General features: G+C 44.7%; 1 non-coding gene across 1 annotated transcript; it reads right to left on the reverse strand.

Moving 5' to 3' along the window:
* Positions 1 to 2,263: 2,263 nt before the first annotated feature.
* Positions 2,264 to 2,370, reverse strand: LOC120668225. The gene has a single exon (XR_005672323.1). It is a non-coding gene; the product is annotated as a small nucleolar RNA R71 (small nucleolar RNA).
* Positions 2,371 to 24,349: the final 21,979 nt, after the last annotated feature.

Consider the following 24,349-nt stretch of genomic DNA (forward strand, 5'->3'; position numbering starts at 1 on the left):
GTGGCCTACGGGCTCTAGGGTCTAGCGCAAAAGAGATAGGAGGTCAGGGTGTGGCTCACCGAGGGTCGTGATTGACCTGAGCTGCAGCACAGGGGAGTCGACAGTGAGGTCGGCGGCAGCGCACGGGTGAAGCTCGCAGCCCGGGGTGCGGGAGTGCTCCTCCGGGCTTCTGATCCCCTCGAATCGACGCGCAGGTGAGCTGTGAAGCAAGACAGGGGGTCAGCAGGGCACGAGGATCACCGGCGGCGAAGAATCGTGGCGGCGCAGCGACTCACAGGCGGCGATGTGCGGGCATGATTCTGGCGATGTAGAAGCTTAGGGCCCGGGCTGAGGGCTCTGGAAGCTTTTCTAAGGCTACGGCGGGGCTATTGCGGGGGTTGGACGAGGTTGGGAGGCGGCGGAGCAGCACGGCTGCGGCGGAGTGGGGTGTTCTGCACTGCGGAACACGGCGGGGGTGGAGCTAGGGTGCAAAGGCGGAGGTGGTGTGGCTAGGTGAGGCGCAGGAGGTGCGGGGTGGAGTTTAAAGAAGGGGGCCCGATGCTCTCGGCGTGCGTGCCCGGCTGGTGTAGCGCGGAGATCGCGGCGGGCTGGTGCAGCACGGGGAAAACGGATCTCGGCGCGATCCCAGTTCTGGTGTGGCGCTTCTAGAAGGAGGGGGTGCTTGGGGGCTGGCCAGGGGGTCCAAGCACGTGCGCGGGGTGGAGCGGGGCCACGGGGCATCGAGGGTGCGGGCGGAGTGGAGCGGAGAGCTCGGGCGTGAGCGGACGTCACGGTGAAGGAGATGGGTCTGACCCGTGGGGCCAGCGGGTCAGCGAGACGCGGGGAGCGGGCGACGCGTGGTCTGCGATGGAGCAGCAGCTCGGGCCGCGCAGAAGGAGGAGGCCAGCTAGGCCCGCGTTGGGCCGTGCGGGAAGAGGGTGGGCCGAGCGGGGAGAGGAGAAGGGGAACTGGGCCGGCCGGGTCCGGGGTTTTGGGCTGGATTCCGGTTTCTGGTTTCTGGGTTTTGTGTTTCTTTTTCTTTTCTATTTCCTTTTCTTTTTCAAACTAACTCACACTAACTATTTGAACTCAAATCAAATTTGAATTCAAACTCCTATGCACTCAAACAATTAAAACTTATGCACCAGCATGTATGTACAAACATATTGAACTTAAATAAATTTTATTTATTTATGAAAGAAAATTAAATTAAATGCAAGGCTAAGCATAATAAACCTTAGAAAATTAAATAAAGCCAATTAAATTTATTATTAAATGCTGAAATTTAAATTAGGGTGTTACACTCGAGCTCTGACTTTTACCTTGCTCCCGGCCTAAAGTAACCTTTATTCTTTTTATCCAAGAGAGTAGTTTGTGTGTGTGTCACACTAACTCCTACCATGTTATTATCTTACCTCTGTTTATGCATGAGAATATCCAATCTAGATAGAGCTCACCAACTGATCTATATATTCTCTCACTCATCGCCTTCCCTGCGAAAGTATAAATGACACCCCCGGTATACTCCCGGGTAAAATGCTACAGTGGTATTCCGTGCGCTTGCGGATCTATTCGTGGTTCATGAAATACTGCTGTCCCAAATTGCCGTCTGCGGGCGTCATCGCTAGGTGACGTTGGTAGGCGCCAACAAGCATTTTTGGCGCCGTTGCCGGGGAAGGCACAGAGTGAAATATATTGACAGAGTTGTGAACAAAATCGAAATTGGTATTCGCTTGCTAAACAGGCTAACTTGGCTTTGTTTTCTTGTCTTCGTTGATATAAAAAACAGGATAGTGTATGACCAGTTTCGATTTGCCGCAAAACTTTCAATCCGATCTAGAGTCACTTTTGAGGAGGACGCGAGCTCGTCTCGTATCACCTCAGAGATCACTCTCGGCAGTTGATCCAGTCATCGCATCGTCGTCAGCTCCTAGAGCTATGGCCCAGGAGACACTCCGTGATTACTCTGCTCCGTCTGCTAGCCAGGTCCCGACCGGACCCGAGGTTAACATCAGAGGAGAAAATTTCGAGATCAAGACGGGTCTCATTACGATGGTGCAGGCCAGCCCATTTTGTGGCAGCTCATCTCCAGCAGTTCCTAGAGTTCTGCAGTACTTTTGTTATCAAGGGTGTATCACAAGATGCAATCCGGCTCTATCTGTTTCCGTTTTCGATCTTGGGCAGAGCGAAGCAATGGTTTTATGCTAACAAGGCTGCTATGGATACTTGGGACAAATGCGCCAAGGCGTTCCTCTCGAAGTTCTTCCCGACGGGCAAAACCAATGCTCTTCGTGGTCGAATTTCGAACTTCCAGCAGGCATCAAATGAGTCAATTCTGGAAGCTTGGGAGAGGCTTCAGGAGTATATTATGGCGTGTCCGCACCATGGAATGGATAATTGGCTCATTCTACAGAACTTCTACAACGGGTTGACACAGTCATCCCGTGATCATGTGGATGCCGCTGCGGGTGGAGTTTTCTTTTCGCTGACCATTGAAAGAGCTACATCATTGATCGAGAAGATGGTTTCCAACCAAGGTTGGAGTGATGATCGCCTCCAACCGCGCCAGCGAGGTATGCACTCCGTCAAGGAGGCCGATATGCTCGCTATGAAGATTGATCTCCTCCTCAAGAATTTTGAGGATTATTCCCAAGATAAGGCTCATATGCAAACACTTCAAGCCTTGGAAACTCGCATGACGTGCGAGGTCTGCGGGAATGTTGGACATTCGGGCGACAATTGGCCAGAAACCCAAGAAGAAGCTCTATTCCTCAATGGCAGCAATGGGTTTCGTTCACAAGGAGGTCAGGGGTGGAATCAACCATGCCCATATTACCAAGGAGGTAATGGGAATTCGAATTCTTTCGGTCCTAACCAGCCTACCTTGAGAGATCTTGTCTACGGCCAAGCGAAGATCAATGAGTCCCTTCAGAAGAAGTTGGCCGCTACAGACAAATCTATGGAGACCATCCATGCCAAGATGGACGGATTCTCCACTGCTATGAAAAACCAGCTGAGTTTCAATAAGGCGCTAGAAACTCAATTGGCTCAACTAGCTGATCTACACCTGCTGCTGAACTAGGGAAGATTCCGGAGCAACATGAATCAACTCTAGAAAGCGTGAATGTCATCAATGCTATGTGGAAAGAGCCCCTTAGCAGGACATCCCTCAGCTATGCAGAGAAGCTCACACGCCCAAGAAGAGGTGCGTGGGGCGAGTTGGCAGCCACAATAAGAGAAGATCTCGGAACCCCAATGATCAGCTGCTCAATCTTTGATTATGAATTTGATCACGCCATTTGTGGCCTTGGAGCCAGCATTAACATCATGCCCAAGGTGACTTTCGAGAAGCTAGGATATTGTTGGCGCTCCTTAAGTACCCATTTTGTTATACAATTAGGAGAGGTTTTGGTAAATTCTTTGGGATGATTCATGTACTAACCCGCCACTTGGCACCCGAACTTGACCGTTTTCGATTTTGTCCTGGATTTTGGAGCATGTTGTATTTTGGCAGGAAATTGGACATTTTTGGAGATGTTTCGACGAGACTCATGATCATGCAATAACACGAAGAAAGACGAAGGCCAAAGCCCAAGCAAAGGACCAAAGGCCATGACAACTAGAAGCCCGTTCATGCACATCCACCCTCCAATGAAGCCCAAAGGACAAAGCCCACAAGATGAGATCGAGATACTTCAGGGCTAAGCAAAGAAAATAGAGGTTTAAGGAAGGATTCTCCATCCTATCCTTTCCCTCGAAGAAATCTCGAATATAACGACGTCCAACGGGGTGCAATCGTGAAAGGTATAAACTCCAGAAGACTCCAGAAGACTTGGGCAGAAAGGAGGACGCGAGGCGGCGAGAAAATGGGCCAGGCCGGCCGGCCTGGGCCCATTGAGCCGTCCGGCCTAGGCCCTTTTCAGGGAGTCTCGGCCTCCCCTTTGACCTAGGGTTTCCTGAGTCTATTTAAAGACCCCCTCCCCCAGGCTCACGCAGGAGATCATTGGGGAGACGACGCCAAGGAGCAGAGATGATTTCTAGATATCCATTCGAGTTAGACACAAGAGAAAGGCGACATCGGAGGCCTCATCGTCCCTCGGCGCCGCTGCAAGTTGGAGGATAGCAAGGGATCCATCCCTTGCCAGAGATTTCGTCACCATGATCGACTACGCTTTGCCTAGCTTCATGGGGTTATAAGGAGATCTTGAGTTGTAATTGTCGAATCCTTTATGAGATTGATCTATCACGATTCTCGTTGATGATGCTTTGATGCTTAATAGTTCGTGACTTGGCTTTGGGTTTGCTTTGCTCTTGCATGGTTTACTTAGATTACATCAACTATCGTGTTCTTGTTGATTCGTTACCGATTATCCTTGTGTAGTGACAGTATGCGGGAGGGAAAGGTTTTGATCTTGGAACACACCTTTGATAGATTAGATCCGTTTTTCGTTGCTTGGCGATTACATCTCTAGTGATCCTAGACCCTATGGACAAATGCTCTTCATATCTTGTGCAGACACCTATCATTGCTCACTAGTCTAGATTAGATTAGATTAGATTGGTTAGATTAGATCTATTTCACACTCAATCACTCAATATAGATCTTTTACCAACATCATTAGTGCTTAGTTAAGCATAGTAATACACTTGTTCCGTGGATTGATAAACCTTGGGGGAATACTCTACGGGAAAAGCTACACGATCCGTGCGCTTGCGGTACATAAATTGGCGCTCTAAGGAGCGTCAACAAGCTTTTCTGGCGCCGTTGCCGGGGAACAAGCGATTTTGCTACGTTTAACTTTGTATTAATTTTGTTGGTTACTAACGCCTAACCTTTTCCCTAGAAAATTTTTGTTTTTTGTTTTTGTTTTGATTGTCTAGATGGCCCATCTCATTCAACACGTGGAGGAAGGAGAAAAATCACTAAGGGATTATGCAAGCCCGCGATCGGAGGACTTTGACATGCAAAAATCAGATTCGGTGTTGCGAGCCACCGAGTACGAGATCAAGCCTCAAATCATCAAGATGGCGGCGGCAAACCCCTTTAGAGGAGATGAGATGGACAACCCATATAGACATATCAAGTGGTTCACAATGCTATGCAACACAGTACAACAAGACGGAGTTCCGCTAGCTTGGTTTAGATGGAATCTTTTCCCATACTCACTTGCGGAAGAAGCGAGAAGATGGTTTGCACTTGCATCCTTCGAGGTAAAAGGAAATTGGGATGACTTGATGAAGAAATTCTGCGAGCGGTTCTTTCTGTTAAGCAAGGTTCAACATATTCAGAAGCAAGTGATCAACTTCGCGCAAGGAGAAGAAGAAGGGATAGATCAAGCATGGGATAGATTCAATGGATTGATTGAACAAGGACCGAAGCTCGGATTTTCTAGTGATGTACTCTGGCATACCTTTTATTTTTCCCTAACCCCGGAGTGCATGCAATTTGTTCAAATGTGTGCAGGAGGAGATCTCATGGAGAAAACACTCATGGAAGCCGCCCATCTCCTACAAAAAAATAAGCAAGGGTGCGGCCATGCGAAGAGATTGGGAAAAACAATGTTCGGCAAGCTCCGAGGAAGAATCTCAAGTGCGGGTGCTTGCTGGAATTTTCAGAAAAGAGACATCGGAAGTGATGGAAGAACAACCGAAGCATGGGAAAGTCATAGAGACAAACCACGATGAAGAAGCATCGATCCGGAGTGCAACGAAAGACGACCCGGAAAAGAAAGGAAGAACCTTGTGCACCGCCAAATCGCTAAGGGAATTCGAGCAAATGGATTGGATACCAATCGACTTCGGAAGATTGTTCGACAAAGCAAGGCCGCATCCAAATCAGCGAGGAATGGCGAAGGTGATAGCGGAAGACTTTCTGCCAGATAATCACACAGGATATACATTTGGCAAAGAATGGGCCGGTGATATTATTCGGAAACTTTTTGAAGAAAAAGAGGAAGAGATTGATTTGGACGAAGTGCTGGAGGTCAAAAAGATCATGGGAGTGAAATAGGAATCATCACCCTACGTGCACATAGCCCAAGTATATGCGATTGGAAGCGATCAAGGCGAAGGTAATCTATCACCCACACCTCGTGTTGATTGCATGATAGACGGAATAAAATGTTGCAATGTTTTAGGTGACGTTGGCGCTCATGTTAGTGCGATGAGTTCCAAGGTTTATGCTATGTTTTTAACAAAACACCGAACCTAGATGCTACAATCATTAAATTGATCATGGGAGATGGTAGATTAATCAAACCGCTAGGAGTGCTTAGAAATCTAAATGTTGCTATAGCGGGTAAAGATATTCCTACCGACTTTTTTGTGATTAATGCTAGTGATGATGAACATGAAAGCATAATTCTTGGAAAACCCTTTCTCAAATTAGTAAATGCTATTCTAGATGCTGGGAAAGGGATTGTCACTTTTGATCCAGATGGAGAGAAGCACACTTTCAAATTTCATTCAAAACCATCTCGTGCTTTACCTCTACCTCTTGATAACGAAGGGGTAGAGAGCATTCGTTTCATTGATTCTTTCAGGGATCCTCTCCAACGCGCTTTGGAGAATGGGGACGCTCAAGATGATCAAGATGAAGAACTAGTGGAAACAATGGAAGAGTTGAAGCCGCAACACGGGAATTTGGAGGAAGAAAAATTTGAAGACATTGGAGAATTAGATCAAGAAGAAGATGGTGCGCCCGATGTTGAGATGAAGCCGCTCCCCAAGGGATTGAAATATGAATTTTTGGGAGATGGCAAGACTTTTCCTGTGATTGTTAGCGACGAATTGAGCCCGGAAGAGACGGAGAAGTTGCTAAATTTATTAAAGAAGCACAAAAAGGTGATCGGCTACTCGATTAATGACTTGAAAGGTATTAGCCCCGCTTTTTGCACACATCGTATACAACTCGTGGAGCAATACAAGCCAGTCATAGAGCATCAAAGAAGGTTGAGCCATGCTATGCGTGATGTGGTGAAGAAGGAGGTTATCAAATTGTTGAATGCCGGAATAATATACCCCGTGCCACATAGTGAATGAGTAAGCCTCGTGCATTGCGTTCCGAAGAAAGGAGGACTCACGGTTGTGAAAAATGAGAAGGAACAATTGATACCGCAAAGAACCATCACGGGATGGAGGATGTGCATCGATTATAGAAAATTGAATCAGGCAACGATGAAGGATCATTTTCCACTACCATTCATTGACGAGATGCTAGAAAGGTTGGCAAAGCGTTCACACTTTTGTTACCTTGATGGATACTCGGGATTCTTCTAAATACCTATTCATCCGGATGATCAACATAAGACCACATTTACTTGCCCGTATGGAACTTTTGCATATCGGATGATGCCTTTTGGATTGTGCAATGCGCCCGCTTCTTTTCAAAGGTGCATGATGGCTATATTTTCAGATTTCATAGAAGAGATTATGGAGGTATTCATGGATGATTTCTCGGTGCATGGTACTAGCTTTGATAATTGCTTGGCAAATTTGGAGAAAGTTCTTAAAAGATGTGAAGAGGTTGATCTTGTGCTCAATTGGGAGAAGTGTCATTTCATGGTGAAAGAAGGAATTGTTCTCGGTCATGTTATCTCCGAGATAGGGATAGAGGTGGACAAAGCAAAGATAGAAACCATGGAGAAATTGCCACCACCTACGGACATCAAATCTTTGAGGAGCTTCCTCGGTCATGCCGGATTCTATAGGAGGTTCATAAAGGATTTTTCAAAAATCACCAAGCCATTGACACAACTTCTCCAAAAAGATATGGAATAAATCTTTGATAGTGATTGTCTTCACGCCTTTCGAACACTCAAGCAGTCTCTCATAAGTGCTCCTATCATGCAACCTCCGGATTGGAATCTACCCTTTGAAATCATGTGCGATGCAAGCGACTACGCCGTAGGAGCCGTTCTTGGGCAAAGGAAAGAGGGGAAGGTTAATGCTATCTACTACGCAAGCAAGACTCTCAATGATGCCCAAGTTAATTATGCAACAACGGAGAAAGAATTGCTTGCCGTGGTATTCACCTTCGAAAAATTCAGATCATACATAGTAAATTCAAATGTGATAGTTTATACTGACCATGCGGCAATCAAGTATCTCTTGTCCAAGAAAGATGCTAAGCCACGCTTGATTCGATGGATCCTATTGCTACAAGAATTCGATGTGGAGATAAGGGACAAGAAAGGGACATAGAACGTTGTGGCCGACCACCTACCAAGGATGAACCATGGGGATGATGGAAAAGAACCTATCGAGGACCAAATGAGAGATGATCACCTATATAGAATTCTCGACCAAGATAGTTGGATGAATGATATAATAAGGACAATAAAAGGGATGCCCTTGGATTACTTGGACAAGAATGCAAGGAAAAGAGTGAGTGCGGAAAGAAGAAAATACTATTGGGATCCACCATACTTATATAGATATGGAGAAGATGGAGTCCTAAGAAGATGCATACCGAGGGAGGAACGTGAAGAAGTTCTAAGTAAGTGTCACTCGTCGGGATATGGTGGACATTATGGGCACTTTAGAACTCAAGCTAAGGTATGGGCTAGTGGATTCTATTGGCCCGAGATGCATGAAGACGCGAAAAGATTTGTTTCGACTTGTCCGAAATGCCAAAGGACAGGCAATATCTCGAAAAGAAATGCCATGCCATTGAACTACAACTTGCAAATAGATCTATTTGATGTCTGGGGAATTGATTTCATGGGACCATTTGTGAACTCACATGGATTTGAGCATATATTGGTGATGGTGGACTATGTTTCTAAGTGGGTTGAAGCTATGCCATGTCAGAAGGCATCAACGGAGGAGACCATAAACATGATTAAATCGGTTATCTTCCCTCGATATGGCATCCCGAGAATCTTGATAAGCGATGGAGGAACACACTTCACGGGCAAAGACTTTGGTAAATGCTTGAAGAAATTGGGAATTGAACATAGAGTGTCCACGGCTTATCACCCCCAAACAAACGGACAAGCGGAAACTTCGAATAAGCAATTGAAGGATATTTTAAAGAAGACCGTGAGAAGAGGAGGAAAAGATTGGTCGAAGAGACTAGATGATGCACTATGGGCATATCGTACGGCACACAAAACCCCGATTGGTATGACTCCTTATCAATTTGTTTATGGAAAAACATGCCACTTGCCGGTCGAGCTAGAACATAAGGCGTATTGGGCGATGAAGGAGATGAACTTTGATGCGGAAGCCGCTGGAATTAAAAGGAGAATCCAAATAAGCGAATTGGAGGAGTTAAGATTGAAAGTGTACAATAGTGCAACATTTTACAAAGAAAGGATGAAGAAATGGTACGACAAGCGATTACAAAACAAGGAATTCAAAGAAGGAGACAAGGTCCTACTCTACAATTCAAGATTCAAACTCTTTGGCAAAGGAAAATTGCAAAGCAAATGGGATGGACCATACGTCGTACACTCGGTTTCACCCACGGGAGCGGTGACAATCATGGATGTGAAAGGCAACAAATATGTGGTGAACGGACAGTGACTAAAGGTATTCTTGGAGCCCGACGTCGTGCCCCTTCATTACATCGACATATATACATTCTCTTTTAGATTTTATTTTCGTAGTTTTATTTTTATTCTGGATGAACTTTGAGTAAAACATAGGCTCATAATTTGTTGGTGGGCACCTCGGAAAAAGTTGGAGTCAAGGGGGTCGAAAAACCCCCTGGGCCGGCCGGCCCAACACCCCTAGGCCGGCCGGCCTGAGCCTCCTCGTGCACGTCTCGGTCTCGATTTTTGGTAGGTACGAGATAAGGAAATTTTAAACCCATGTCTTATAGATTTCGCTTGCCAAAGATGCAGAGATATTGGACTTCTCATCTAAGTCTTTTCAGGACCTAAATAGAGGCACAGTTTAGATCTATTCTCTCATAATTTTCAATCTACACCACCACCTCGTGACAGACATCAACAATGGCCGTTCCAGCGAGCGCAAGAGCCATGATTGCAGCAATGGAGATCAAGGAGAGGGGCATGGCACCCGACACCCCCACGCCAAACCAACAGATGCCTAGCCCCATCTCGGCAACCGGTGCGCCGCCCCTCCTTGTCGAAGCAAAGCGATGTGAAGCGAAGGCCTCTCCGAAGAAATTTAACACCCAAGCACGGATGAGCGTCGGAGGGAAGGGCCTTCTGTGGTGCAAGAAGAAGCTAGCTCAAGCCCAAAGGGAGGTCATCATCATCAGCGACGAAGACGAGGGCGAGAAGGGACAAGACAAAGAGCCACCCGCACCTAGGCATTCCTTGCGCCTTCTCGGAGTTAAAAGGAAAAACTACATCGAGCACACCTCGGAGCCGAAGGACTATGCCGGGGACAGCGATTGGGAGAGCTACATGAGCCCCGGTTCTTGGGGCGCCACCGGTCGTGACTACGATGATGATTGGCCGGGGTGGGCCAAAGAGGAGAGAAGGGAGGAAGACGACCCCTCCGGAGGTGACAGCGGCAAGGAGAAGAAGAAGGACAATGACGAGCCCGAGGACGACGACCCCAACCGCGGCGGCCATCACTTCGGGTGCTGTTTCAAGTGCCGCAATGAAATCACGGATCTCCACGCCACCATCGATAGGTGTCACGATCAAATCGTGGCAATGGATCGAAGGATGGACGACATCGAGCGCTTGGTCGAAGGAGATTACAACTTCCTTCTCTGCAACATAAGGAAGTTATTCGGGATGGTCGGAGATCTACAAAAGCAAGGAGGAGGAGGTCGCCCTAGATGCAATTGCCCTAGGTGCCGTTGAGAACACCGACGAGCGTCACACCCGTCTTTTATATCATTGCGACGAGGATGCCGCATAATCTAAGAATGGGGGGGGAGGTGTGACGGCTCGTAGATTGAATTTTGTTAGTCTTTGTTTAGTCGAAAGTTCGTCGTGTGCATGTCTTTAATTTTGTTTGTGTGAGAGTCATAGTCTAGCATTGTGTGCTTTATTTTTTGCATGTGTGAGAGTGGGTCTTAAATTAGTGTTGAGTCATGAAAACAAAATAAAAAGAGTCTTTGTTTTTTGTTGGATCGTGCAATTTTATTTATGCATTCAGTTTTACTTTATTTTCTTTAAAGCAATTGTTCACGAGTGTTGTCATGAAAATTAATTCTTATTTGTGGAGCTTAGTAAATTATTCGTCCATGTTAATACCCTCACTTGAGCTTTGATCTAGCGCTTGGTTTTGATTACGCTTGCGAGTAAGGCATGATTTGGAGGACTTTAATTTCATAAAAATTAAAAATTAAAACCCCTACAAACATAAGGTTGATCAAGTTCTTGGCAAGTTGAGAGTAAAAATCCTATCATCCACAAGCTATATTCGTTCCACCATAAGTATTGGATGTACGCTGAGTTGAGTTTGGATTTCTTTCTCTTGGGAGTTTTAATTTCGGGCAATGATCATATCCGTATTTTTCATCTCTGAATTGCTAGCCCCGTCAATATTCGGTAATGAGAATTCCTCGTTGGAACAACTCATGAGATCTACCGGATTCCAAAACCCGAACCCGAGATTATCTTGTTTATTATTCTTCTCCTTGACCACAACCCAATTATGAGGATACATTCTGTTCCTGCGCATGAGTTGTATAAAACATAATTTTGGGATGAAGAAAGGAAGGAGTACTGGAAAGACGGACTGAAGCCGAGCTGGGAAAGCCCCAGGCCGGCCGGCCTACACCTCTTGAGCCGGCCGGCCTAGGCCCCTCTGGCCTCGGCTCGGGCTCCAAAAATTCAGGGAGCCACTTTGGAGATTAGCGTATCTATGTTTTATAGAAAGTGTCCTATGAAAAGGTTCGGAAAAGAGAAGGAAAATTCAGGAGAAAGAAAGAAAAGAAAAAAATAAGAAGAGAAGAAAAGAATAAATGAAGGGATTCTATGGTTAGAGAAGTTCAAAGATATATCACCTTGTTGTTTGAACAATATCCTCAATTCCAACCATGTGCAATCCGACAACGAGGACGACGCTTGTGCCTTGAAGTCAATCTTTTTGTATGCCTTTGCACATGTCCACCATTCTAAATCTTCTTACCCTTGAACCCCTTACATTATGGAAAAACTCTCATGATCATTGGCTCGGAAGGTAAGCAATCATTAGAATGTTTTCTTAACTTGACAATATATGTATATACTTTGCTAGCCTCACCTATAGCCCCACTTTATACTTGAGAGACTTTTGGAAGCTGAGAGTTTGCAAATAATAATAGGATAGCCACTTATATCGAGAGACATGAAAGGACTTGTGCAAGAATTTTTGGTCTAACCTTTGTTGCAGGGTATTTTGCTTCTAAAAACTAAAAAAAGAAAGAAAAAAACCTCCAAGGATGGCAAGAAAAACAAGTGTTGTCGTATTCAAGTTGCCGGTTAAAGGTAAGAGTCGTGGAGTAATATTGGATGAGTTTTTAAATGCCCATGATATGATTATCCTCGCTACTCATCTGACCTTTCTTTGAAGAAATATTGTTAGACTTGTTTGCATAAGTAAATTTTGCAGTTTGAGAACTCTCGAGCAACCCATGGAAGGACTTGATGATTTGATTTGCTCGAGGACGAGCAAAAGCTAAGCATGGGGGGGAATGTTGGCGCTCCTTAAGTACCAATTTTGTTATACAATTAGGAGAGGTTTTGGTAAATTCTTCGAGATGATTCATGTACTAACCCGCCACTTGGCAACCGAACTTGACCGTTTTCGATTTTGTCCTGGATTTTGGAGCATGTTGTATTTTGGTTGGAAATTGGACATTTTCGGAGATGTTTCGACGAGACTCATGATCACACAATAACACGAAGAAAGACGAAGGCCAAAGCCCAAGCAAAGGACCAAAGGCCATGATGACTAGAAGCCCGTTCATGCACATCCACCCTCCAATGAAGCCCGAAGGACAAAGCCCACAAGATGAGATCAAGATACTTCGGGGCTAAGCAAAGCAAATAGAGGTTTAAGGAAGGATTCTCCGTCCTATCCTTTCCCTCGAAGAAATCTCAAAGATAACGACGTCCAACGGGGTGCAATCGTGAAAGGTATAAACTCCAGAAGACTTGGGGAGAAATGAAGACGCGAGGAGGAGAGAAAATGGGCCAGGCCGGCCGGCCTGGGCCCATTGAGCTCACCGGCCCAGGCCCTTTTCAGGGAGTCTCAGCCTCCCCTTCGACCTAGGGTTTCCTGAGGCTATTTAAAGACCCCTCCCCCAGGCTCACGCACGAGATCATTGGGGAGACGACGCCAAGGAGCAGAGACGATTTCCAGAGATCCATTCGAGTTAGACACAAGAGAAAGGCGACATCGGAGGCCTCATCGTCCCTCGGCGCCGCTGCAAGTTGGAGGACAGCAAGGGATCCATCCCTTGCCGGAGATTTCGTCACCATGATCGACTACGCTTCGCCTAGCTTCATGGGGTAAATTCCTCATTTGTTCATGGGGTTGTTTCGGAGATCTTGAGTTGTAATTGTCGAATCCTTTATGAGATTGATCTATCACGATTCTCGTTGATGATGCTTTGATGCTTAATAGTTCGCGACTTGGCTTTGGGTTTGCTTTGCTCTTGCATGGTTTACTTAGATTACATCAACTATCGTGTTCTTGTTGATTCGTTACCGATTATCCTCGTGTAGTGACAGTATGCGGGAGGGAAAGGTTTTGATCTTGGAACACACCTTTGATAGATTAGATCCGTTCTTCGTTGCTTGGCGATTACATCTCTAGTGATCCTAGACCCTTGGACAAATGCTCTTCATATCTTGTGCACACACCTATCATTGCTCACTAGTCTAGATTAGATTAGATTGGTTAGATTAGATCTATTTCACACTCAATCACTCAATATAGATCTTTTACCAACATCATTAGTGCTTAGTTAAGCATAGTAATACACTTGTTCCGTGGATTGATAAACCTTGGGGGAATACTCTAAGGGAAAAGCTACACGATCCGTGCGCTTGCGGTACGTAAATTGGCGCTCTAAGGAGCGTCAACAGCTATCCATCAATTTCTCCTACCACTATGTGTGTTCAGCTGGCAGATTCCACGATAAGATATCCAGAAGGAGTTGTGGAAAGGTTAATGGTAAAAGTCAAGAATACCTACATATTGGTGGACTTCGTAGTCCTTGATATGGAAGGAGATCTTGGAATTCCGCTCATACTTGGGCGACCATTCCTCAAGGATGCAAATGCCAGAATTGATGTGGGGAGAGGAAGAATCAGCCTCCGTATCATGGGAAAGACCATGAAATTTAAATTCCAAAACAAGAAAGAGGTATTCCTGATTCATGAGAATAGTAAGAAACAAGGGCTATGGTCAGAACCCGGCTGGGATGATCAAGACTATCACCCCTCTTCCAAGCCAGCTTGGGAGGATTGGGAAATTCATACTCCACCAACCGAGCCAGTAGAAGATGATCAGAAGATCCCTGATTTCATCACCAATACTGTATGGGAAGATCTGGAAATCGTCTATCCAACATCCGAGGATCTTGTTCCTGCGCCGTCTACGCCACCAAAGAAGACCAAGAAGGTGTGGTGCAAGAAGAACAAGACGTCATCGACCGCTACTACTTCTCCAGGTACGGACGAAACGACCTCAACCTGATCAGGTATGGAGAAAGGTCCTGCTTTTTGTCCCTAAACTAAGAGCTAGCATGGGGGAGGTTCCCTCCCCTAAGTCAAATGTATCCCTTTATTTGCTTTCAATAAAAATTGATAAAAACTTCCAAAAACAAAATAAAAATTTATTGCTTTATTTCCCTTTTCCATGATGCGCGGTAAGAATGTTTTAACTCCCTTTTGATATGTTGAAAGGATGAGTTTTACTTTGCTCTATCATGTCTGTTGTGCCTAGTTTGAAAATAAGAGTTCTCTTGAGTTTATATTCGCTGGTTATACAAATATGTTGCCAATAAACCTGAAAGTTCCGTGGGTTGCATATGCTTGAGCCGAGTCTAAGTTGTTGTGAGTTAAGATATGGTAATTAAGGTTATGCAAGCTTGTTTTAGTGATGCTTGAAATCTGGAGTTGTTTTCAAAAAAAGAAGTTTTAAAAAAAATTAAAAGGGCAAGTTTCCCAGCGATATGCAATGTCCTACAAGAGCCATATGTCATATTCCATGAAAAACCCTTATACATATGTTGCTTGATATTCTGTTGAGTTTTGTCAAATTGGGTGACCCTAGTAAGATGCTCTTCATGCTTTCTCGATCATAAGCACGTACACGTCACATCCATTTGTTATATTTCTACACTGGGAATTAGCACCACCATCCACTTCACATCTATAAATGCTCCATGTCTTGGTGATCTCTCTCGTAGAACATTCCTGAAATAAAATAAAGTCAGATTATGGTTGCCCTAAAAAGAAGAGAAAAGATGGCATGCCAAAGAAGCATGACCCAAAAGAGAGAGAGAGAGAGAGAGAGAGAGAGAGAGAGAGAGAGAGAGAAAGGGGTAACCATGTCTCAAAAAATAGAGAAATAGAGAGAGAGACAGGGATGATTCGAGAGAGAAAAGCCATTACCTCAAGGAGTAAGCCATATTCATCCATCTATCCGTCCATTCATACACTTGCACCTTTTGATCGAGATTGCATGACTTGTTTCTCTACGGATCCTCTCTTTGACTTTACAATAAATAGAATACAAGTGTGCTCTGTTCTTATCCTACCTTGAGCTCCACAAAGGCTTGTAGTAGTAGGGAAGATCAAAGGCAAACACTGCCCTGGTAAGGAAATACAAGATGAGTGTCTCGAGAGAGTTATCCTGGAGCTTTGCCATGTTTTCAAAAAAAAATTCAAAAAAAAGTGTCTCCAGATGGATTGAGGATCTATGAACAAGTAAGTACTGCTTTATGCACCATTCTAACTCTCAACAGTCCAAGACAAGGAGACAACTAAAAAGCCCCATAAGGGAGTAAGGTAATTGAGCAAAGGTATGCTAACCAACTTATTTAAGCTTATAGATGAATCTTTTTGCTTCAGACTATGACATGACAGGTAAGGTACGAGTCAAAGTGATTTTCTGATCAACAACCTGATTTCTAACGACCATTTCCAGGCGTCCACTTGATCAAAAAATCATGAGAGTTTGCATTTCTTACACGCATCCTTACCCAATAAAGTTCCTAAATCACACTTTACCTTTTAGAATATGCAAGTTGTGTTTTCAAGCTAATATGCAGGTTACAAGCACACTTTGGCCTGACACAAAATCACATAAAATATCAAAGTACCAATTCAGGCTCAAATGGACCAAGTGAAGCCCAAGAACTGAAGCAAACCCAGCTGGGGCAGGCCGTGCCTCAACTTTAGGGCAAGGGGAGACCAAGACAAGCCCACTCTAGAAAGTTGGGGGTGGTTGCCAGCCCGGGCAGGCCGACCGACCTACCTAGTCGGCCGGCCAGGCCCGTGGGCCCCACTGCCTCAACCAAGGCACGTGGCGCTTCCCTGTTGGCTCACAACATCGGTTTGGGGTGCTGCGGCTGGTGGCTCCCTGCTATAAATAGAAGGGGGTAGAGAATAGAACACACACACACACACCCCACACACCTCTTCCTCTCTTGCATTCCTTGCATAGTCTTTAGGCTTAGTGGAGTTTAGGAGAAGTCTAGGAGTCATCGAGTCGCCGGAGTTGCTCGAGAGTCTTGTATGGGTTCATCTCTAGCTCTCTCTTGTAATATTTGGTCGTTTGTAATAGAATTAGACTATGGTTACTGATATCTGCTTGAAGTATATTCTAAGTTATCGAGTATATGCTTCTTGTCATGGTTGCGTTATTATTCAATGCTTGCATTGCATAATCGCCCTATGCTGGAGATGGTTAGTCTTTTGTTCTTAGAACTCTATCAACTGCTCCAGTATTCTTATGATTGCTCTAGTGTGATGTCTGTCCATCAGGTGGGTGGGGGCTCCGCGCGGGACACTAGAGTATCCCTTACTAGTGTAGACATGGTGTCTAGATTAGCTAAGAGTTGCTGGATGTCAACTATAACCATGGTTTGTAGAGGTAGCCAGCAGTGGTGACAGCCCTGTCCGTGCCTTTTAGTAATCCTCCACGTTCGGTATGGGGGGTAGGAGGTACATAAAGTTGCCGGGGTGTACGGGCTCCTCCCGTTACTTCGATAGCGATCTCCCTGTTGTGTAGTTTAATCTCTGACGAGCTAACTAATGAGAAAGTGATCGAGTTGGAGCGTTACCTCTTCACTCATTTTCCAATTCAAGGACCGGTGCAAGGTGTGAATGTGTTTGAGATGGGAATGGAAGATGCCACATTGTATGAGAGGCGCATGTCCGAGTTGGTGGCAGCACAAGACCGAAGCATTTTTTGCATCCGAGCTGAGTTAAGGGAGACAAGATGTCGTTTCAATGAGTTACAACACATCGTGGAGCCATATGTTCGTATGGGCCAAGTGCCCCATGGTGTGTTGTATGGACCCAATGACTACACTCCACATGAGGCGGCACCTTTGGAGCTTCGATTTCCACAAGTTCAAGGCATATACCTTCCTCAACATGTTGTGGGGCAAGCATGCATGTCTAATGGGCTGCGTGTGCGCCATTTTGCCCCCACAACCATGACTACAGAGATCATTTTTGGTGGTGAACATGCAGCTCTTACTCACCCGAAGAACCCCCGAAGACACCAGATCCCCTCAATACCACCTCTTGGATGACTTCCCACCGTACTTCACGAGAGGTCCCTATGGTCCATTCTAAAAATATTTATGTAATCTTACGGCGATTGTGAGACTTCTCGAGCTATATAACTCATTGTAATGCACCGCGTATTTTATGTAATCGAGTAGTTAATTGTCGAGACCGTGTGAGACACTAATTAGCTATGATGCCTATGTATTGTACTAATATTATCTATGTGAACCTCCGTTATTCTAGTTGTGTGACGTGTTATTTATGCGTATAGCTGCGACATGTCATCATTTGTCATCATTCATGCAAACATTTTATGGCACTATATGGCTTACTAAATATTTAACCATGGGTATCTCATGTGAATAACTTTCTAGTTGCTGTCCAAAATTCCTTGGTTCCATCATTCTTGATCCATCATATCTATAATGTCATCCTCTTTATTTATTCTCACACATTTGTGGTTGATATCTTATATGGTTGTGCAATTTCCTTGTGCAATTGTATTATATCAATTTTCTTTTCTCCCGGTCGCTAACCTGAATTGTGCTTGGCGGCAGGATGGCTCAAAATGACGGCGTCGGCGGTGATGACAAGTTGCCCCCTCCTCCTCCGGTGCATCCAACCCTCTTGGAGATTCTTAGACGGTCGGAGGAGAGCCGGCAAGCACAAAATCAGATCATGCAAGTTTTGGTGCAGAATTTGGGTGGACAAGGACATGGAGGTCAATGCCATGGTTACTTAGCTTTCATGGCCACCGATCCTCCTATCTTTCGTGGGTCCAAGGAGCCTTTAGATGCTGATTTTTGGTTGCGTGCCATGGAGCAAAAATTTGGTCTTATCCAATGCAATGATCAAGAGAAAGTCAGTTTTGCGGCTCATCAACTTCGGGATGCCGCGGGAGCTTGGTGGCATGGGTACATGGCACAAGTTGCCGAAGGTCACCAAGTGACTTGGGCTGAATTTCGTGAAGCTTTTCGTACTTATCATATTCTGTAACACCCGGTTTATAAAAGGACATAAACCGAGCAATCATATACGTGCCAGGATCAAGTCACACATATATACAACAGAATGAACAGTATATCATAGCACAAATCACGTAAAAAGATATAATAAAGCGAGTACGAATGTTATTTATTATATTAATGACAAAAAATGTCTGATACAGCGGAAGCGAAGTACAAATACGATAAGAACTCTGCGAAGCTGAGCAGGGCGCCACAGGGACGTCGACTGAGAGACAAACGCCTAGAAGTCCTCGTAGTCCTGGTAGCGAACTCCCTCGTGTCGGCAGGAACTGAGCAGTAGTAGCGTATCCAAGAGGAAAAAGTAGAGAAGAGGCAAGAGTGAGTACACAACTTGTACTCAACAAGTATAACACAAACTATGAGGCTCTAGGTTGGCTGACTGACTGCATTAGCTTTTAAGTCTTGGCAAAATTTTATTAAAGCTATTTACTACAAGTGGATGAATTACCATAAACCCAGTTACATAGTAATTAATCAAAATTAAACATGTTACTACTGAGAACCAAACCGAAACCACCAAGGTAACCCCGAGAGGCACCCCCCTCGTCGGAAGGAGATAACCCCACTAATCAAAAGGAGGATCTGGGCCGCTCATGACCATGAGCACGGCTAGTATACCAGTTCTACACTCTGCAGAGGTTGCACATCTTTACCCACAAGTTGTGAGCTACGCTAGGTGTTCATCACACTTCCTTAGGTGAGATGACTAGCAAACTCACTACGAGGCCTTTACAAAGAATCTCGTTGGTAAGGAGTAACCGCGAGGGTTGGATCGGCGACTATGGAGCAGGTCTAGTGGGCGTCATCGACGAAGCCACTCAGTACGAGGGACATAGAAGCTTACCACCCTTGCCCCGCTAGTAAGTTACTCCAAACCAAAAAGACCTAATTATTACGCCAAGACCGTCCCATTCCAGTCTTGTGGTAGCGCTGTTGTCCCAGGTTGTCGCTCTATGAACCGGTCCTTATGGAGAGTGGCCAACCCAGCAGTAAGCACCGTGCTGGCCCCCTAAACCATGTTTCTAACAAAAACCAATTTTAACGAGACGTGAGCCCCTCAAACGGGCCACTCTCATAATTAAGTTGCATATACCATTAATCAAATTAATTAAAAAGGACCAAGTGTGTTATAGCGCGGCACCTAGCACAACTAACCAAAATGCAACCCAAAGGATTTATATAAAGGATATAAAGTGGCTAGGAAATCCTTATAGGCATACAGTATTAAAATGCAGTATGAAAATGTATTTAAAAGTGATAGGTTGTTCATGTTATACTTGCCTTCCTCGTATTGCTCCTGCTGCTGCTAAAACTAGTCAGAAGACGGCTACTCCGGGTACTGGTACTGGGGCTCCTCAGATGGATCAACGTCTACTCACGAACACATGGCCAAAACAAGGCACAACAATAAGCATACAAGCAAACACTAAAAAAAAGCTAAGAAATAGTACATCAATACATAAAAACTGCACACTAAACTAGTCTAAAACTATTCTACACGTTACAACGATCGCGTGGACATAAAGAACGCCTAAAACGGAGCTAAAACACAAAATCTAGGCCAAAAACAAGTTCCAGGGACCTATTTGTAAGAAAACTGGCGTTCCAGGGGGTTTTGGGCAAAAACGAGACATCAAGAGAGATGAATTCCGTAGGTTGCGCCAAGGCAACAAGACGGTGATGGAGTATGTCAACACTTCCAACTATCTTGCCCAATATGCTTTGGATGATATCAACACGGATGAGAAGAAGCAAGATCGCTTCATGGATGGTTTATCTTTGAGGCTTCAATCTCATCTCTCTACCACTGACTTTCGGGATTTCAATGACATGGTTAGCAAGGCAATCAAGGCCGAGTACAAGATGAATGCTCTTGAGAATGAGAACCGCAAGATGGATGCAGAGAACCGCAAGCGGGGTGCCTCTTCTTCAACCGGTGGTAACCCGCAACGCCAGCGCATGGGACTTCCACCTCACCCCGTGCGCTGGGTTTTGGTGCTCCTCAAGCTATGTTGATGCCACGCCGTCCTCCGACTCCCCAAGGTCAACCTCCTCGGGCTCCGGGACAGCCGGGAGGCGGTGGTGGAAATGCCTCCCGAGGACCATGCTTCAATTGTAGTGGTCAAGGCCACTATTCAAGGGATTGTCCCTCTCCAAAGAAGAATGGAGCCGACAATGGTCCAAACCCACTAGCCCATCCTCCTCCTCCTCATCAAGTTGCAAAGAACGGGCAAAATTCCAAGAAGAAGCTAGTGATGATATGCAAGTTCTTGTTAGTATGGTTTTCATCAACTCTAAACCCACTCGAGCATTATTTGATTCCGGTGCATCTCATTCCTTCATGAGTAGAAAATTTGCGTTAGAACATAATTTTCCTATTCGGATAATTCCTACTCCATTCATCATTGATGCTCCCGGAGCAACATTAATATCTAAGGAAGTGGTCAATCTAGCTCAACTTGAAGTTTCGGGGCTAATTTTCATGGTGAACTTTGTGGTTATTGATCTAGAAGATTTGGATGTCATAATTGGGATGAATTGGATGACTAAACATGATGCAATTATTCGATGCAATCCTCACTCTATTGAACTTAGGCACCCCTCTGGAAAACGAGTCAATCTTTATCTTCATGAGAAATTGGGCTCTCAACTTCACGCTCTCAATGCCACCATTGTACCGGAGTTAGAGGCAATTCCGGTGGTGTGCGGATTTCCGGATGTTTTTCTCGAAGAATTGCCGGGGACGCCTCCCGACCAGGAAGTGGAATTTGTTATTGAGTTACTCCCCGGAACGGCCCCGGTATCTAAAGGACCTTATCGCATGCCTCCTAATGAACTAGTTGAATTGAAGAGGCAATTGCAAGTTCTTTTTGACAAGGGATTTATTCGTCCGAGCTCCTCACCTTGGAGATGCCCGGCTCTTTTTGTCAAAAAGAAAGATGATGGTCTAAGGATGTGTGTGGACTATCGATCGTTGAATGAAGTGACCGTGAAGAATAAATATCCTCTTCCTATGATTGAAATCTTATTTGATCAATTAGTTGGTGCTAAATTCTTTTCCAAAATTGATCTTCGTTTGGGGTATCATCAAATCAAAATCCGAGAGGAAGATATCCCCAAGACGGCTTTCTCTACTCGGTATGGGCTTGATGAGTACACGGTTATGTCCTTTGGGTTAACCAATGCCCCGTATATTTCATGTACCTCATGAATTCTATCTTCTTTGAAGAGTTTGATGTCTTTGTGGTAATTTTTATCGATGACATTCTTATCTTTTCCAAGTCCGAGGAAGAGCATGCCGAACATATTCGCATTGTTCTTCAAAAGCTTCGTGATCATCGTCTCTATGCCAAATTTAGCAAGTTTGAATTTTGGCTTAAGGAAGTGGCTTTTAGTGGACATATTCTTTCGAAAAATGGTGTAGCTGTGGATCCAAGCAAGGTGAAGGATGTGCTTGATTGGAAGCAACCCCAAAATGTTAGTGAGATCTGGAGTTTTCTTGGACTTGCGGGTTATTACCGTAGGTTCATTGAAAATTTCCCCAAAATTTCTAAGCCCATGACTGAATTGACAAAGAAGAGTGTGTAATTCAAGTGGACCGATCCTTGTGAGAATGCTTTTCAAACTCTGAAGACTAAACTCACTACTACTCCTATTCTTGCTCAACCGGATATCACTAAAGGATTTGATGTGTATTGTGATGCATCTAAAATCGGACTTGATTGTGTTCTTATGCAAGAAGGCCGAGTAATTGCTTATGCTTCACGTCAATTGAAGCTTCATGAGGAAAATTATCCTACCCATGATCTTGAACTTGCAGCTGTTGTTCATGCTCTCAAGTTATGGCGTCATTATCTTCTTGGAAATTCGTGCAATATCTATACCGATCACCAAAGTCTGAAGTATATTTTCACTCAAGCGAAACTCAATATGAGGCAAAGAAGGTGGCTGGAAATCAAGGATTACAAATTGGAAGTTCATTATCATCCCGGCAAGGCCAATGTGGTTGCCGATGCTTTGAGCCGAAAGGCACAATGCCATTGCTTGCGTACCCAATCCGGAGTTAACACTCTTTGCGATGATTTTCGGAAGCTAAATATCTCTGTGGTAGAGCATGGGTCGCTTGCTTCTTTAGTTATCACTTCTAATCTCATTGATGAAATCAAGAAGGCTCAACATGAAGATAAAGGAATGATGAAGCTTAGAGCTAGAATCAGTGAAGAAAAGCTCAAGTGTTTCAAGTTCGATGATCAAGGAATTCTGTGGTTTGGGAAACGATTGGTGGTTCCCAAGAATTTTGAGCTTAGAAAGAAAATTCTGGATGAGGGTCATGAATCTCAATTTTCTATCCATTCCGGTAGCAACAAGATGTATCAAGATTAGAAGCAAAAAATTTGGTGGACTCGCATGAAAAGAGAAATTGCAAGATATGTAGCCGAGTGTGATGATTGTCAAAGAGTGAAGGCCGAACATCTCAAGCCAGCCGGAACTCTCCAACCTCTTACTATTCCTTCTTGGAAGTGGGAGAACATATCCATGGATTTCATTACCGGACTTCCTCGTACTCTCCATGGGTACAATTCTATTTGGGTCATTGTGGATCGTCTTACAAAATCAGCTCATTTTCTTCCGGTAAGAGATAGATATACTGTTGACAAATATGCCGAGCTCTACCTCACCAAAATTGTTTGTCTTCATGGAGTTCCTAAATCCATAGTATCTAATAGAGGCCCTCAATTCACCGCTCAGTTTTGGAAAAGTCTCCATGATGTCATGGGTACCGATCTCACCTTTAGCATAGCTTATCACCCTCAAACCGGTGGAAAAACCGAGCGAGTCAATCAAATTTTTGAAGATATGCTCAGATCATGTACCATTATTTATGAGAAAAGTTGGGATGAATGTCTCCCCTTTGCAGAATTTTCCTACAACAATAGTTACCAAGCAAGCATTGGGATGTCATCATTTGAGGCTTTGTATGGACGGAGTTGTAGAACTCCTCTCAATTGGTCGGAATCCGGAGAATGAGTATATTTTGGCCCGGACATTGTTATGGAGGCCGAAGAGAAGGTGAAAACCATTCAAGAACGACTACGAGCAGCACAATCTCGCCAAAAACATTATGCAAATCGGCGTAGGAGAGAGCTATGTTTTAAAGTTGGTGATCATGTCTATCTCAAAGTTACACCTTTCAAGGGGACTCAACGGTTCTAAGAAAAAGGCAAGCTTGCTCCTCGCTATGTTGGTCCATTTCGGATTTTGTCAAAACGTGGAGCGGTCGCCTACCGATTGGAATTACTACAATCTCTATCAACCATTCATGATGTGTTTCATGTCTCTCAATTGAAGAAATGTCTAAGAGTTCCCATAGAAGCCACCAATTTTGAAGATCTCGATATTCAACCTAATCTTTCTTACAAAGAGCACCCTATCCAAATTCTTGACCGAGCTGAGCGCAAGACTAGGAACAAGACTACAAAATTTGCAAAGATACAATGGAGTTGCCATTCCGATCATGAAGCAACATGGGAACAAGAAGATCAACTCCGACAATCTTATCCCGACTTATTCATGGATGAGTATGTGTACTCATGATTCTTTCTCTCATTTCTTCTTGATTATGATGTTCTAGTTGTCCTAGGATAATTGTTACCTAGCTATCTTATGCCTTAGAGA

Source organism: Panicum virgatum, chromosome 3N (genome assembly GCF_016808335.1).
Source record: "Panicum virgatum strain AP13 chromosome 3N, P.virgatum_v5, whole genome shotgun sequence".
NCBI lineage: Eukaryota > Viridiplantae > Streptophyta > Magnoliopsida > Poales > Poaceae > Panicum > Panicum virgatum.